The sequence below is a fragment of the Perna viridis genome, chromosome 5 (assembly GCF_037379345.1).
Source record: "Perna viridis isolate PV_CMFRI_1.1 ecotype Kerala chromosome 5, ASM3737934v1, whole genome shotgun sequence".
NCBI classification, from domain to species: Eukaryota; Metazoa; Mollusca; class Bivalvia; order Mytilida; family Mytilidae; genus Perna; species Perna viridis.
In genome coordinates, this window is record NC_142449.1 from 42,873,153 (window position 1) to 42,890,353 (window position 17,201).

A 17,201-nucleotide genomic window follows, 5' to 3' on the forward strand; every position below is an offset into this window, starting at 1 on the left:
GTGGACGACCCAGAAACTCTGAAAAAGGGGCTAATTACTGGCATAAAAAGGGGGAGGGGGTTTCATTTTTATTTTAATTTAATCAACTAAACTTTTCAGGCATAGGGGAAATAAGGGAAAACTTAGGTTTATGGATGAAATAGTGTACATGATCATTACAAGTTACAGAAGTTGAACTTTTATTATAATGACCAAAACTACTTTAAGAACCTGCTTATTGTTAATTGAAAAAGAGTCTATTTAGTAGCTAAAAAAACATTTTCCTTCTGCCATTCATATACACTAGTTGTTTTTTTTTCTTGAGTATATACCCAAGTACATAGAATACCATTTTAAAAAGCTTATTTTAACTAGTAGTAGTATACATATACTGTGATGGTTTTATGAGGAATTTTATTAGGTATTTTGTTAAGTGCTCAGTTAACAATCATTGCTTAAAACTCCTCATAAAACAAAATAGTAATATGATAGTATTAAAACATATCAAATACTTAAAAGAATGTTAGTTATAAAAGGTCAAAACGCTTTTCAATACTTTTTAGAAAGCTAAAAGTGGTTTCAGGAACCCGTAATTGATGCATTGTATTTCAACAAGGAAATTATCCCAATCTTTACAGCTCATATAGGGGTAAAAGATAAAAGACCAACTTATCAATATGTTTTCACAAAACTGCAAAGATGAACCTAAAAGCCTAACACAATTGCTTATCAAATACCAAATCCAAATATAATATCATTACAATTCGAAACTTGTCTTTAAGGTAAATGCACAAACTTTAACCACTTTAACAAAAAGACCCAGAAGAAGGTTGAAGGTTACGGCACCCATGAAAAGCAGTGACAGGTACTGGTCTTAGGAAAAGTCAACATTAACAGCCATTCAATAGAAAGCAAAACAAGACTAGGATGACACTAACAAGACCATATTAAAGTCCATCACAAAATCTTGACAATCGTATAATACAAACATAAAAGACCCCATTTGATTGCTACTCAGACACTCACAAGGTTGTCTCCCCCTGCTCTCAAAGTCATAACAATATTTTCTTTTTTGGTAATGCAATAAACTTGTATTGTGGCAGAAATTAGATAATCTTCAAGAACCCGATCTTCTCTGTCAATTCTAGTTCAGAAATTGAGGGTTTTTGAGATCTGACAATTCTTATTGTATCCACCAGCAAGTGAGTAATTAATTCCGCGATGGGAGTGACAATTTATACAAATTACAATAGTCGTCCATGTCAAATTTGGAAACATGATCCATTTTCCCTTTCAATTGATTCGGTCAACTGGTCTAATATCTTCGGTCAAGCAATCTGGTAGCTACTGATGTTAATAGTATTAATTTTATGTTTTCTTAAATCGTGTGATATAAAAAAGGCACTAAGAAAGGTGACCAATAGTATTACTTAAAATGACAAGAAAGAAATATAAAAAAAATTTGCAAACTCATAGATCAATATGGTCTGTCATTTTAAAGGTGAAAACTGAAGTCCAGAAAATAAATAATGTCTAATACGCCATATTTTGACAAAAAAGACAGATCATTTTACACCTACTATAAAGTATCATTAATCACCTGTCTCTACACAAATAAGCACTTAGTGACCAAAATATGACCACTAGATCATGACAGAAACAGCCCCTAAATGACCGGGACCATTAGTGAGATATGACCACTAGATCATGACAGAAACAGCCCCTAAATGACCGGGACCATTAGTGAGATATGACCACTAGATCATGACAGAAACAGCCCCTAAATGACCGGGACCATTAGTGAGATATGACCACTAGATCATGACAGAAAAAGCCCCTAAATGACCGGGACCATTAGTGAGATATGACCACTAGATCATGACAGAAACAGCCCCTAAATGACCGGGACCATTAGTGAGATATGACCACTAGATCATGACAGAAACAGCCCCTAAATGACCGGGACCATTAGTGAGATATGACCACAGACCACGAACTGTACATTTAAGAATTTGATAACAGTAAAGGCAATGTTAATAAATCAGAAAAAAAAACAATATTTTGAAAGATTGTCTTTAAATTAAGCTCAAGATTTTACTAGTGTCAGAGATGAGTGGACTTAATTCCATAACCTCCTAAATTTGTTTAGTTTAAAATGCTCTATGTCTATGTAAATAAACTACTCTTTCTGAAGAAGGTAGACCTAGCATAAGGGACACAACTCTTACAAATCATTGGAATGTTTGTATTCAGCATTTTATATCAAATCAAAGTAACTTGGACTGTTTTTATTCTGTTTCAAATAAAAGCTTGATAGGCTTTGTTGAAATTGAATATGATACAAACATATAACTGATTTTAAGATTTATGTCCCTTACCCTAGGTCTACCTCCTTAAGCTATATCTAGGACTACTAAGCTGCTGCAGAAAAAAAATCAATCATAAAATTTTCTATAGCCACTGAATTGTCTATACTTAGTCTAATTCTTATCCAAAGGTAAAGAAAAGCTCAGGATTCAAACTTCCGCATTTACCAGACTGAAAATTCAAGGTTGTTTGCAAATACTCCTGTATAACAATGCCTAAGCCATTATACCAAATTTAAATTAAATCTGATCAGAAAGTCATTAAATCATTGAAACTTCTAAGCTGATAGCGACAGCTTGGTTATAACATTTACCAATATCAAATACTCAAACTCTACATAAAAAAATCATGTTTTAGAAAAGTTAATGATCCGATAGGGTATAATTGGGTAAACTACAGTGTAATAGGGTCTTTTACTTTGCAATTCCTCAACTGTTTTATCAATCGTCTATAGTTTCATTTCAGTAGTTAATGAATTTTTGAAGTTAATGTGAGTGGAAAAGATCTTAGGAAGATTCATGCTGTGGAACACAGGTTTTCTATTATTTTCAAAGTTCATTGATTCAGATTTTATAGGGTTTTTATCTAAACTTTGTTGATTCGATCCAAAACAAATCTCTAAAATTCAATATTACATAGTGCTCTATACCATATTGACAATTCAATACTGATTTGGTTTATTTTTTACTCTTATGATGTAAATTTTAATGCCATTATTTAATTTTATGACTTTCTCATGTTGTGTAATGCCAAGAATAAGACTAACTTTCCCCATAATTCTTTTTCTAACATCCTCCCCACAAAAAACCAGTATTTTTCTTGACCAGTAACTTCAATTTTATTTCATAAGTACAAATTTTGTAACTCTAACAACCTATTAAAGAGTATACCAAGAACATCTAAGAAAGAGACTATAAATAAAGGAAACCTGCAAGGGTATTCTTTAACATTCAATATACAATTCGAAGCCTTCAACAGCTTTCCTTCTATACACAATAGCCAATGGTCTATAATACTAACAGTCTCAGTATTCTACACAGGCCCATACAAAAGAGAGGGGGAGTGCAACCACACCCCATTTGAAAACCAACTAGCGCTACATGTATTAAACTTGTGGTATTGATTCAACATCTGTGAATATTAAAGTAAACATTTTTTATGAACTAAGAAGTTTGCACCCCCTATGGAAAATCATGTGTACAGGCCTACTATATGAAGTTCAAGAGTGGAGGTGGATCCAGATATTCTGAAATCGGGGTACTTGAGCGGTTTAAAGTTTTTTCTTTATAACCAACTACACTTTTTTGAGCATGACCCCCTCCCTCTCCCTAAATCCATGTATGTACAGAAGTATTAGTAGTCATACCCGATAACTGAAATTTTGCCTTTAACATCCAAGAGGACAAGTGGTGCATGGTCACAGTAAATGTGCTACGGCCCTTGATTATAATGCAAAGGGGGTTTAATTTTAAGCTTTTTATTTCGTAAATTTCAACCCACCAATCAAAATAACAACCAAAAACATTTTTTTTTTTGATAAAAAGGAACTAATCTTATGACCTGCAACATGACCTAATAAGAATTGTACTTCATGTAAAGATAGAGTTCATTGACCAATGAACTTACAGAGACCACAAATAAAGTACTCTGTAAAATTAAGTAGCACTCCAGCTAAGGATCATGCAAAATATGTAAAATTCATGGGTAAAAAGCCTACATATTTTTATTTTTGATATTTTGTTTGAAATGCCATAGTAAACAGAAATAAACATGTGGTTTGTTATATAACCTGTGCTCTTAGGAGATAAAAATTATATAGAATATACTGTAGATTTCAAAATTAAGGGAGATAACTCTGTAAATGGCACTCAAATACAATAGAATCTACTGTATTTTCAATGTCAATTATCTCCTAAGAGCAGGCAGATTTGAATGAATATTTACACATTTCATAGTATAGACCCATAAAACAACTTAATTACAAAAATGAAAATATGTAGCCTTTTTTGGGGCGTATCAAATTTTTCAGATTTTGTATGATTCTTACAAAGACAGCTACTTAAATTCTTTCCAACATCTTGACTTGATCTATAAAAACTAATGATTTTTCAGGACAAATAAATAATTTATAGTGAGGTAAAATGTTGCAATGAAATGTCCCAAATATATTTTTAATTTAAGACAAATGACGCTGAACACAACAGGCAAATCCTAAACTTTCTATAGACAATGAATTGATGGATCACATTTCCTTTAAAGTCATGGAGATATCAAACTGAGAAAAAATAGATTTATCGTTAGCAAGTCCCATTGAATGTTAGGATACACAGGACAGGAATTGTCCTCCAAGTATAAACCCAACATTGTGTTGTAGAAACAGATTTAAACACCATCAATAAAACAGAAATTTAAATTCCATCTTTCATCTTTAATGCTCATAAACAAAAATTTAAAATGCATGACACTGTTTGGTCTAATATGATTTTTCACGCTCTTCTCCTGAACTGTCGAATTTAAGTTTTCTGCACCGCACTAATGAGAGATGCAGAAATAATAGATCTTTGTAATTTGATGAAATCTTCTTATGAATAGATTTTATATTTATTTCAAAGGCTGATAGTTTTCTTGAAAAGTATTATAGCAGATACTTTGGATATTTTATTACTGTAACTGCTGAGGAAGAAAGGAATTCTTTTCTTTTACTGTTTTGTTTGTTTTCTATTTATAGTTACAGTTGCATATGCACTTTTAATGGTCAAAGTTTATAAGTTATACTCTCAAAAGAGTTTTTCGAAAGTTCACTGAAATTACTTTTTGTTTTTGACAACTGTATGAAAATATTCTTTTCCTCTCATAAAATGTTTGTTTACATCTCATTCCCCATTTCTTCCACAGAAAACTAAGAAGTGACAGGCAGGAAAATAATATCCTTCTTATAACGAAAGGTCATTGAAAAATTTTTAGGACAATTAACAAAAAAACAAGATACAGTAACTCTTCCATTGAAAACAAAAAAATTAACATTTTATTCTCTTAAACTTCATATTGAGTAGCAGTATAAAAATCTTCATCATGGTTCATACATAGCATGATACTTGTCTGTCTTTATGTCATTTGTCAGCCAGAACCAAAAAAAGAATTAAAATATATTTTCCTGCTACCAGAATAAATCACAGACAAGTCCATGTCTTAATTATGTACTTGTTAAATAGAGTGACAAGGACCAATGTTGTATTGTGTATTGCCCCAAGCATACCTGTTACCAAAACATCCATCCTACATTTCATATTTGAAAGGGTCGAATGTTTCCATACTTTCATTTATTTCTGTTCATTTTCAAAAATGTACATTTCAGCTATATGATACTGTTATTTTTTAGTCAACAATCATTATTCACTTATGAAACAGACATTAGTTTTCCCAGATTATTTCATTGTACATATCATAAATATACCACAGTTGATATTTGAAGTCACTACCTGAGAATTTTACTATATATTATATATCTAGGACCCAAAGAAACAAAATTTCAACAAATTTACAAAACTTATATTTGTAAGACTTCAATGATTTCTGACTTTTTGTTTATTTTTATCTCATACTTAACACATTTTTATCTATATATATTTTAAACACTATCTAAAAAATAACATATACACATCATTCCATGAATAATGGTATCATTTGCAGATTTTAGTGCTTGAAAAAAAAATTGAAAAATCTGAGTACCTTTCATATAATAACTAAAATTTCCCTCATGCACTGTGCCTAAAATACATTTGCTATGACAAAGGACTATTCAACACAGTTTAAAGAGACAAAAATCATGGTTTATAAAAAAAATGAATTTCCTGAATCTTCACTTTTATCATTCATGCTGATTGCAAAAAAAACTAAGAATTTAAAGAAATTGAAAGAATGTGCAAAACATAAAGAAAGGAATTGCGAAAATGCAATATAACTAGGAACATTTTTCAATTTTATCACGACAGATCATTATGATAGGAAATTAAGAGGATAAAATTAAAATAAAAGATGTTGCAAACTATAAAATACATGTTAGTTTGTTTCTACACTAATACCTATAGGTTTCACACTTAGCCACATGTTACAGATAAAAAACACATAAAATTTGTTTTATGGAGCAACAAACTTATGGAGTTATCATTTATAAGTTTGTACTCTGTCTTTTCCACAATATAGATAAAATGGTAAAATAGAGCAAATATTAAAGTAAAATATGCCAAACAATTAAGTTGCAAAATTTACAGACCTTTAATACATGAATTTTAAACCTGAGACTAGAGAGCCATTAAAATGAAAATATGAGCTATTTTAATAATTAGTGGTTACAGTTTCTTTTCATAAACCTGCCTGTACAATGAGAGTATTGTGTATACAGAAGAGAAAAACTACCTTCAAGAAAGGTTTAAATATTTCAGTTATTATCGTGAATTATGATATGTACGAGGGTGAAGATGTACAATAAACAGTAGCTGTTGCTCTCGTCATTTTCACCTATTATTTCAGATGGACAATACAGGTAAACAAAAAGTACCTGGATTTTAACTTATGATGCAAATAGAAATGACAATAATTTTACTTACCACTTAATCAAGAAACAAAAAATTAAGATTTATCCACAAAAAAGCTTTAAAAGTCAAAAAATCCACTAAAAGTCATAAAATCTGACAGTTAATGCTCACAGAAAATTTCTGTAAACTCACATGCCCATCAAGAACCTATGCTATCCATTTTGTATGGCTGTATCTTATAACTTCGGTCGGCCCACTGGGGCGTACCAAAACATTATGACAGAGAAAAATAGCTCTATACTCAAAGGCTATAGCCGTTCACCCAACCACGACAATTGTTCAATGAAAAATATAATTTATTATATTTAAATAAGTGTTGACACAAACACGATGAGAAATGAGGAATTTATTAATTTAATTATGCCAGGGAACCTAATATGGCCACATCCTCAGCACTAATGTATTTTTTAGCGTTTTCTCTGGTTTGAAAAGTTGAACGAGCTGGTCTGTGATAAGGAGGGAAGGACATTACAACCTGTCTAACAAGCCTTCACTAAGATGATTAATTTACTGTAATGGTTGTGTACTCTGTTGCTTTGAACATGTAAATTATGGCTAACTTCCTACAAGATTTTGCCAAAATTTATATACTTTAGATGTACTTGATAAGAAATGAAAGTTTTTTTTCTATGATAAAAAATATCCAGGTGTAAAGTTGATCTTAGAAATCTTCAATATGCCATTGTTTTAATTTTTAAGTAACCACCCCCCTTTTTCCATAATGTTTAAGTTAGACTGACAAGCTGTCGTTGAAGTGATCGTCTTCTATCAACCAATAGCAAATAAAGTGAAACCTATTTAATCTGAAGCCTTGAAAACCCAAAAACCTGTCTAAACCAGACACTTTTTGAAAGTCCCTACATATCAATGTTTGTGAATCTGGGTAAACCAAAAACTTGTCTAAACCAGACACTTTTTGAAAGTCCATATATATGTTTGTGAACCTGGGTAAACCAAAAACCTGTCTTAACCAAACCAAAACCAAAAGGGATTCAGTTTAGACAGGTTTCACTGTATTATTTCATTGTGGTTGTAAGTCTATATATATGAGACATACAAAAGTGATTTAGAAAAAAATTGAATTACATTAAATATATTAACCCATCAAGTGAACAGAGATTAATGGTATACTCATACCTTAAAATGGATCAAACTTGTAGAAAAACAGGTTAAGTTTAGGTGGTTTGCAATTTTTTGCATGATTATCAATAAATCATAGACCTGTCCATATATCTCCCATTTACCATCGAATGATTGATCTAATATATTCCTTCATAACATTGTAATGGAAACTAAAGGGGATAAACAAAGCAAGGCAGATTGTAAATTGCTTTAAACGTAAAACGTCTACAAAACTTTGTACTAATCTCAAGCAAAAAAAAAAAAACTGTTATAAGATTCTAACTAAATTATTCAGTCACATGCCATAAGAGATGTTCAATGTTGGCTTACATACATGCAATTCAATGGGGTTGTCTAGACCTTTCTCAAGTATGCATTTCATTCATTCAGCTCCTGTTCCAAAGAGAATCTTGATCTACAAAGAAGGCCTCAACAGAGAACATCTAATGCCAACAGTTAATTCTCAGTGTTCTGTTAACAAGTATTAAGTTCTGTTACGTTCCTGTGTAGGCCTTATTTGGTATATTATTGAGAACAGGCACAGATTTCTGCGGAGCCACATGGCTTACTACCCCACTTAAAAATTAGGAAAAATGAAACATTTTTGCACGTCATAATGATTTTCACAAATTCTATGCCCAAACATTTTCTTGCCAGTCCTTTATCTTAAATCTACCTCATTATGGATAAAGTGCTTGTTTTATTTCTAAATTATATACTGCTAAAGTAACAACTTTCAAGGGTACTCTCGTACAATTTTTTGGTTTAAATATTTTAGGGTGGTGTTAACTTAACTGTCAGACCTCTCAACTGCTTAAAGAACATAAAGTAAGATATTTTTCCATTGGGGTTACTTTAGCAGATATATTGTTACCACAAATGTAACAAAAGTTCTCCCCCACAAAAATTTCCAGACAGACAGACTGACCAAAAGTCAAGTTGTTCCTTTAATACTTCTATAAGGAGATCCAAGTCAATTCAACTCAATTTAATTTAAGTAAATTTAACTTTGAAGGATAATGCCATTGACTGATTTTGTTTCCAAAAACTTTAAGTTAATACAAACGTAAACCTAATATGCAGAAATGTCATTAAATTCTGAACAAGACAAACCAACCACAAAAAAAGACTAATAGCCATTAAACCATCATAAAACACAACTGGACTGCTTACAAAAAAGATGAATGTGTATTTAGTATTAATACTACAATACAAATAAAATTCATCATATATCATTACTGTTGCACATAAAGTTCATAATGTTTTATTTATTCAAATTAAAAGCATTAAGTATAACTTCAAAACAAGTCTCAGTATGTCACATGCATATAAAAGTCACTATTGAAGAGTTACCTGTCGTAATTAGCAAAAAAGCTTCTTGTGTAAATAATGTTTGTGGCAACTGGCCACTGCCATAATAAAATTATAACAAACTAAATGAAAGTCAAAATCTAAACGTGGTCAATAACTCACATACCAATACAAAAATATATTATCTGCAAGTCCCAAGAAAACAAAACAGAAATATGAGTGAGATAAGTGAGATAAGCAGAGACAGAAATAGTATGAACCTATAATCCTCATTGGTTGTTGCTGTTATACTTTTAAAAAAGTATAGCTAAGTTTACAAACAAAACTAGAGGCTCTAAAGAGCCTGAATCACTCACCTGGTCAAAAATTTTCTAAAGCTGGACTCTTGACCTTATTGTACTATTGTCACAAGAATCATTTTTCAATAGTTACCTACCTGGTTTTCACATTATAAAATAAATCTCCCATAGTCAATTTTTGAATTTTCAAATGCAAAAACTCACACTTTGGTCTACTGATCTTTATGAAAATTCTGCATAGGTCAGTCTCACCATGATAGTTAATTTTACTCTGTCAGAATTTAGCCCAAACCATTTATTTATGACTTATTTCCAAAAATCTTCAATTTGACACCCAGAGGTCTATTTTCAGTAACATTGGCCATGGTTTTCCCCACACAACGGTTTTTAAAAATACCCAAAGCAATATTCAAGCAAAGTTTGGTTACATTCTATCAAGTAGTTTCTGAGGAGAAAATGTTTGAAAAAGTTAACCGACAACCACAACGGACAATGATGACAGACACACAGTGATGGCAATAGCTCACATGGCCTTCTGGCCAGCTGAGCTAAAAATGAGTTGCCGACATTACCAAAATCATTCAATATTAAGCACTCATTAAACACAGTTCAGTTAGTAAATCTCTTGAATATTATTGACACTATAGCTAATATCTACAGATAAAATAAAATGCCTTGAAAAGAACAGGGCTTGATGACTGTAGACATCAAACCATCAACAGTTTTGGCAAGCATTGACACATCATTGAAGCTTGTTACAGTTTTGAATTTTTATTGCATTCAGATATTTGACACTATATATGAATTTGAACAGAATCTAAGAAGCCCTTTTTTGGCCAATAGCATCTGAATGGTTTGAATAAACTTCAAAAACTAATCCTAACTTTCCTTTTGAGGTATGATACATCGTAATACAATTTCGATCCATTCCCTTTCACCTAAGTTATCACCAGGACATTATGAAAATGCTTGTTTCTGGTTGTTTCTTATTGGTCCCTCATTCCTATGTTTTAAATTCACAACCCCTAAAGTAATTACAGCCTTACTTTGGTGGTATGTCATCTTGTGCTACAATGGCAAAGAGACCAATTCAATTATAGCCAAAGCAATTGCTTTGACATCAAGAAAATGAGTGTTTCTGCCCACTTTTTGGACCCTCATTCCAAAATTTTTCAAGTTAACAACCCAGAAATTAATCCCAGTCTTCTTTTTTTAGTATGACACTTTGAAGTATACTTTCAAAGAGATCCATTCACTTATAGTAAAGTTATTGACTGAACATCAGGAAAGTGTGTGTTTCTGGCCTCCAATTCCTCAAAGATTCAATTCTTTACCCAAAAACCAATCAAATAAAACAAGACATGTTGAACATGTCGAAAAGACAACAACCTGGATCAAAATAACAGCCCAAGTCTTCCATCCAACAAGAAAACCCTCATACCACAGGACAGGCTGCAGCTGGCCCAAAAACATCATTAAACAAAATGTATCTTTGTAGTATAGAATATTTAGACATCCATATGCTATTCCTGGAGTTGGTAATTACATTCTATGAGAGGCTTTTAATCAATATGGCCCAAAATGACTCACTGGTAGGGCCATAGCTCTCAAAGTCAAAACCAATCTTTCTTTGTATTTGAAAGTTCTGAACCTTGGCGTAATATTTTATAAAGATCAACTAACTTCAATTCAAGCTATCACATGAAAATGGAAGACAAACACAACACAGATGACAACAGTAAAACAACAATGGCCGAACACTGATAACTTACTGGCGTGGAAAAAACTGCATCAAAATTTGAAATTGCATGCCAAGTGTTTTTTCCTGAATGAAATGTAGTAATTCATAAGTAAAAAGAACACAAATTTTACTGTGCTGGCTATCCTCTTTTTTTTTTTAAGATAATACTTGTTTTCATCTAGTTTTCTATCAAAAAAAGTTTCAAAACTTTTCAAAATCAATAAAAAAGATTGGGGTGACCATAGAAAGAAATCTGCTTTAAAAGAAAGAGCCGTTAAATGTTTACAGTACTAATGTAAAAAATTCTTCCTTAAAAGATACAAAATTCAGAAGAACTAACTTAAACAATAACTCAGCACTAAGAATTTTTCACTATACAATTTTTAACTTAACTTATATTCTCACCAAAAGCCAAAGCACAGTTGATTTATGGCATTTTTCTTTCATCCTTGGCTTATGAAAAACACCCTAAAAATTTTGTTAATGGATTTGCTAGTAACTCATCCATGACCATGAATACAGTACCTATAAAGCTACAAACTTTGTAATGTTCACTCAGAAAATACAGGACATTTGATTTATGTACTAATTAGCATGTTTTCCTAATAATTTTTCTATCACTTTAATCACCTTCAAAGGATAAAACTGGAAGTACTGGTCAAAACTAGTGTCAGGTTGAGACTTTTCAAAAAGTTTTTTCACCATTCTAAAATATTTTAAAGAAGTTGGAAGTAATGTTCCTTGTAAGTGTAAGACAATGCAAAATTTTAACCTTCTTAGAATGAACTTGGAAGTACTGGTCCAACTAAATGACAGGTTAAGATTTTCTTGTCATAGTTTTCCAGTTACTTAATTCTGTCTTAAAGAAGTTAAAAGTACTGATCCTAATCCATCCATTTTTCATTCAATCTAAAAACGAAAAATCATCCTAGAAGAATTATCCAACTTATTGTCATACTAAAACTTTCACCACCGGAACTTTGAACTGACAAGTACTGATCTCACTAAATGTCTAGCCCAGACTTTCCATGACACTAAAACTGCATTTAAAGCAGGAACTTAGAACTAAGAACTGAAAAGTACTGATCCTACTGAGTTTCATGCAAAAACTCCTATCACTTGAACTTCAACCAACAAATAAACAAAGTAGCACTGATTCTACTGAGTATCAGGCAGTGACTTTCCCAAAAAATTGTCTCTAAATTACAGTTCATTCAAAAGACAAAAAAAATGTACTTAACACATTAAGGGTCAAGTAAATAATTTATACACAAATAAATAAAATTACTAATACTATTAAGTAGTTGTCTTACACTTTTATAAATGCCATGTGGTTTTCTATCACTTGTCTTGTTATCAATAGGAACTGTAGACAACCCACCAGAATTGTTTTGTTAAATCATGCAGAATTTTCAAAATTATGAATTAGACTCCCCAATTTTGTTTTCCCACTAACAAGGTACTAGTTTTAGTACAAAGTACCACATTTAAAATACACAGACAAGGTACAAGTTATAGTACAAACAAGGTACCAGATTTAGTACAGTCAAGGTACCAGATATAGTACAAACAGGGTACAAGATTAAGTACAGACAAAATACCACATATAAAATACAAACAAGGTACCAGTTATAGTACAAACAAGGCAACAGATATAGTACAAACAGGGTATAAGATTTAGTACAGACAAGGTACCAGATATAGTACAGACATGGTACCAGATATAGTACAAACAGGGTACCAGATATACTACAGACAAGGTACCAAGTCACTGTTTTACCTTGTCAGATAATTACAATAAAACTTCAACTTGCCAAATACCTACATGTGCCTGTATTGTCAGACAGTTACAACAAAACTCCAAGTCGCCAAACACCTGCATGTGCCTGTATTGCTTCACATTGTTGCCAAACAGTTACAATAAAACTTCAACTTACCAAACACCTACATGTGCCTGTACTGCTTTACATTGTTGCCAAACAGTTACAATAAAACTTCAACTTGCCAAACACCTACATGTGCTTGTACTGTTCAACTGTGTAACTCCATCACACATTGTATTTGTGATGATAATGTTACCGAACTATTTCCTGATGGATTTACTTAAAACAAATTTAAACATTTGCTTTATGACTTTTTTGTAATCCTTACCCATTCAAAATACATTAGATTTTTTTTCAATTATATAAAAGACATTTTCAGTACCAGTGAAACTTTTTAACTAAGAGAATATTGCTTTTTAAATCAATGCCCTTCAGAAATAAGACTTATTTCAGATTTTCATTCATTTTTCAAAATTATCTATCATTTTATTGAGTGCAAAATTAATTATTTCATTCTAAAACTCTTATTAATGTTTTTGCGGCTCTCATTTTTGTGAGGATTCAATTTAGATTTTTAGTAGTACATAAACAGAAGAAATTAAAGGTTTGGAATTATGATATTTTTCATATAATACATACTATTGATTTAACATAAAGCTGAAAATTTTAACATAATTCTGCAATATACAAGACATGCAATGCTTTATTCTTGACTACACTAAACATTAAGATTTTTGACTTACCCTTTTCAGTACAATGTAGTATAAAAGACAAATAAAATAATAATTTTTCAGTTGCTAATATTGTTAGGGACTTCTTGCACTCGTAATTTCAGTACTTTATATTCCCATATGATTTGCATAATCATATATTACTACTCTACATTATGCTGCAGATCTGTGCCCTGTTTACTTCCATAGTGTCATAGTTCTAGCTTCATACAAGATAAAAAAGTTCCTCTTAAATATGATACACCAGGGTTCTACGTGTGTTTCTTGCTTGTATGAGAATGGCAAGTTTACATGAAATAATCAGTTAGCATTAAACATTAACCAGTTCCGGATTCAGACACAAAGGCTCATTACAAGACTATATAGGTCATATACATTAGCAGGGCCCCGATATCTATATACATTCATTGCCAGTTATTTAATGTGGTTCCCTGGTCAATCATAAGCAACCCAAAAATTGCTAAAATATACCACTTCTAAAAAATATCATTTACATGTCTATGTTTTTTTGCTTGTATGAGGATAAGAAGTTCACATTAAAAAATGAAATGATCACTTATGTCTGTTTCCATGTCTGGTCTTTGTACCTGGATTACATTCTTTTGATTACCGCTATAACCTTGGTTTCTTTGATTACTCCTTAGCAATGAATTGAATTTATATAATATTACCCAGTTTCTGATTCAAACACAGGGGCTCATTACAATTGACCATAGACATCCTATACATTATCAGGGCCAGATATCTATATATATAGCCATTGCCAGTTGTTTATCTTCGCCTCCACAAGAAAAAAAATAGCTCTCCTACTCAACCCAGGTATAAAACTTTTGCCTACTATTGGTAACTTTTTACAAAATTTATTTATTTAAAATAAAAAATAAACATCTTAAAAGCCTGAACTTCTTCCTTGACAATCCTACCCATGGCAACAAACCCATTATTAGGACTTTAGTTTGATGAATGCACTGTTTGGAACTCATAACAGCAACTTCAGCTCAAAACTGTGTGAAAGTTTTCCCAAAATACATTTAAACAGATTTCACTATGTATTGTACTATAAATAATTTCCTTTCAAATCTTCATCAAGAAAATGCTATGAGAAGAATGCACAAGAGATACAAATACCTTTGGTGAAAATATTGTCTAAAAAGTTGATCTTTAATGACCATTCATCTATCTTCCGTGTCAGGATTAATCCCCCCTACATTAGGTGTTGTTAGAGTGAAAAGACCATTGCTGTGACCATAGATAATAGTCCCTAAATTGACAATGTCCATGACAATAGCATATAGAATGTTTGGATGGTAGGGGGTGGAGTGCACAGGGATGTCCTCATGTCTATCTTGTCATTGACAAATATCTGTAAGGTTGATGAACGAAACCGTGGAAATCAGTGTCAGAAATGAACAATAAATTTTGACAATATTGTTACAAGGGAAAAATGCAGAACAGTCAATATGGGTATTGTATATATGGAGGGTGATTTTGACAGGAAAAAAATTGACAGATATGCCAAAGTGGAATGCATACACAAAATGCACCTGGCTGCAAATTATGCAAAATGTACTTACATATAACTTGAAGCCAACTTGGCATGCCTATGATGCATTATGGAGAGGATGAGTAGTGACACATAGCTAATTTGTTATGCCCCACACCCTTACCACTTTCAATCCCTCCCAAGTTTATCATTCTTTAAAGTTACCAAAGAAAAAAATCATCAAAAGTAGATTGGCAACTTTTTTCTACAATGAACATTTTTTCTCTTGGCTTTTCAATATTACAATTGATACAAAATCACAATATTATGATAATGGATATCATGAATATGTCAAAGAGACAACCCCACTGGGATGAAAAATGTCAGCTCAAAGCCACCCACGAATGTTAAGATGAATGACCAGGAAACCCTCACACCACAGGGCAGGCTGCATCTGGCCCCAAAACATTATATATAGGTACTGTGAAATAGTTGCTCCATTATACTCCAACAACATAAAAGTAAACTGAAAGTGAAAAAGAAACAATACATATTTAGGCCAGAAATTCCTAACTCGGGACCATCACAAAAAATGTACACTGTATTCAAAACTGACATTTTTATCACTACTTCCCTTTGTGACTTAGTTAACAATTTAGGCCATTGTATGTCTAATATGCATGTTCCTCAATACTTTAGCTCTACTATAAAAATAGTTCATGTTTTCTGATCAGGGTTTGATACTAACCTTTCTCACAAGGTAGCCCGCAAGACTAGTTTATATATAAATTAAGTGGTCCTCAAAATTGTTTTGCGGTCCTCTACTTAGGACTAAAAAAGTTTAAGAATTAACTTAGGATGCCAAAAGGACTATCAATTTAAAGTTCAAGGTTGTCCTCCCTCAAATAAGGTAGGCATGGGTTAGTGTTGAACCCTGCCAATTTCTGAGGTCAAGCATACAGAAAGTGGATATACAAGCTTTAAGATCAGAGGTCTCCAAAATGAAATTTGAAAAAAAGCTCAGGAAAAGAATACCCTAATGCTTTAATTGGAGTTTAAATTACGTTTTAAAAACATCAAAAAATTATATATGGTTTGAACCAGCAAAATTGTATTGTACATTCTAAGCCTTAGTATCTGTATTGGTTTTTATTTCAGGGCAATTACATAAATTTCACTAAACATACATGTACCGCTAAAACACTTAAATTTCATTCAAACACAATATCAAAACTTACAACAAATGAAACGCACATAAAAACACAACAAAAGTGCTACTATAAAGCTAAATATATATTGAATGCTGAGCATCAGTCTGTAATTCTCATTATATTGTTCAAATGTGTTGGTTCAGGCTAAAAAACATTATCACACGGATCATTACCAATTTATGACAACTCAGAAGAAATGTTCTCAACTGTCTTTTTGGAATAGTTTGATTACAATGTATGTGCAAACATTTCTCTCATTTCAAAGATAAAGTTTCATTCCAACTGGGGTCTGTTTTTCCCATCACTACTGAGTATGACTGCTGAGGGAGGAGAAAAAGCCGTGTTTGTTCTCCCAACTTGGTTCATTTTAAAATGCTTGCCATGACAATGATAAACAACCCTTCTGACATGATTGATTTCAATCATTTTACCATCTTTTGAATAAATCAACAAAATAAATGTTTTTCTATGGGTCCCATATCTTAGGCATTTCCTATTTAATATTGGAATTTGTTAGATTGAAAGAAAGAAATAATGAA

The 17,201-nt window shown here is 31.8% G+C and overlaps 1 protein-coding gene across 2 annotated transcripts in view; it reads right to left on the reverse strand.

Moving 5' to 3' along the window:
* Positions 1-7,074, reverse strand: part of LOC148617804 (brother of CDO-like) — an 82,963-nt gene extending 75,889 nt beyond the window's left edge. The window contains exon 1 of one of the 2 annotated variants that reach the window (XM_088585374.1): positions 7,053-7,074. The gene's annotated coding sequence lies outside the window, so the exon portion shown is untranslated. Of the gene's footprint in view, positions 1-6,953 lie in introns of both variants that reach the window. The other variant, XM_088585372.1, reaches the window with a different exon arrangement.
* Positions 7,075-17,201: the final 10,127 nt, after the last annotated feature.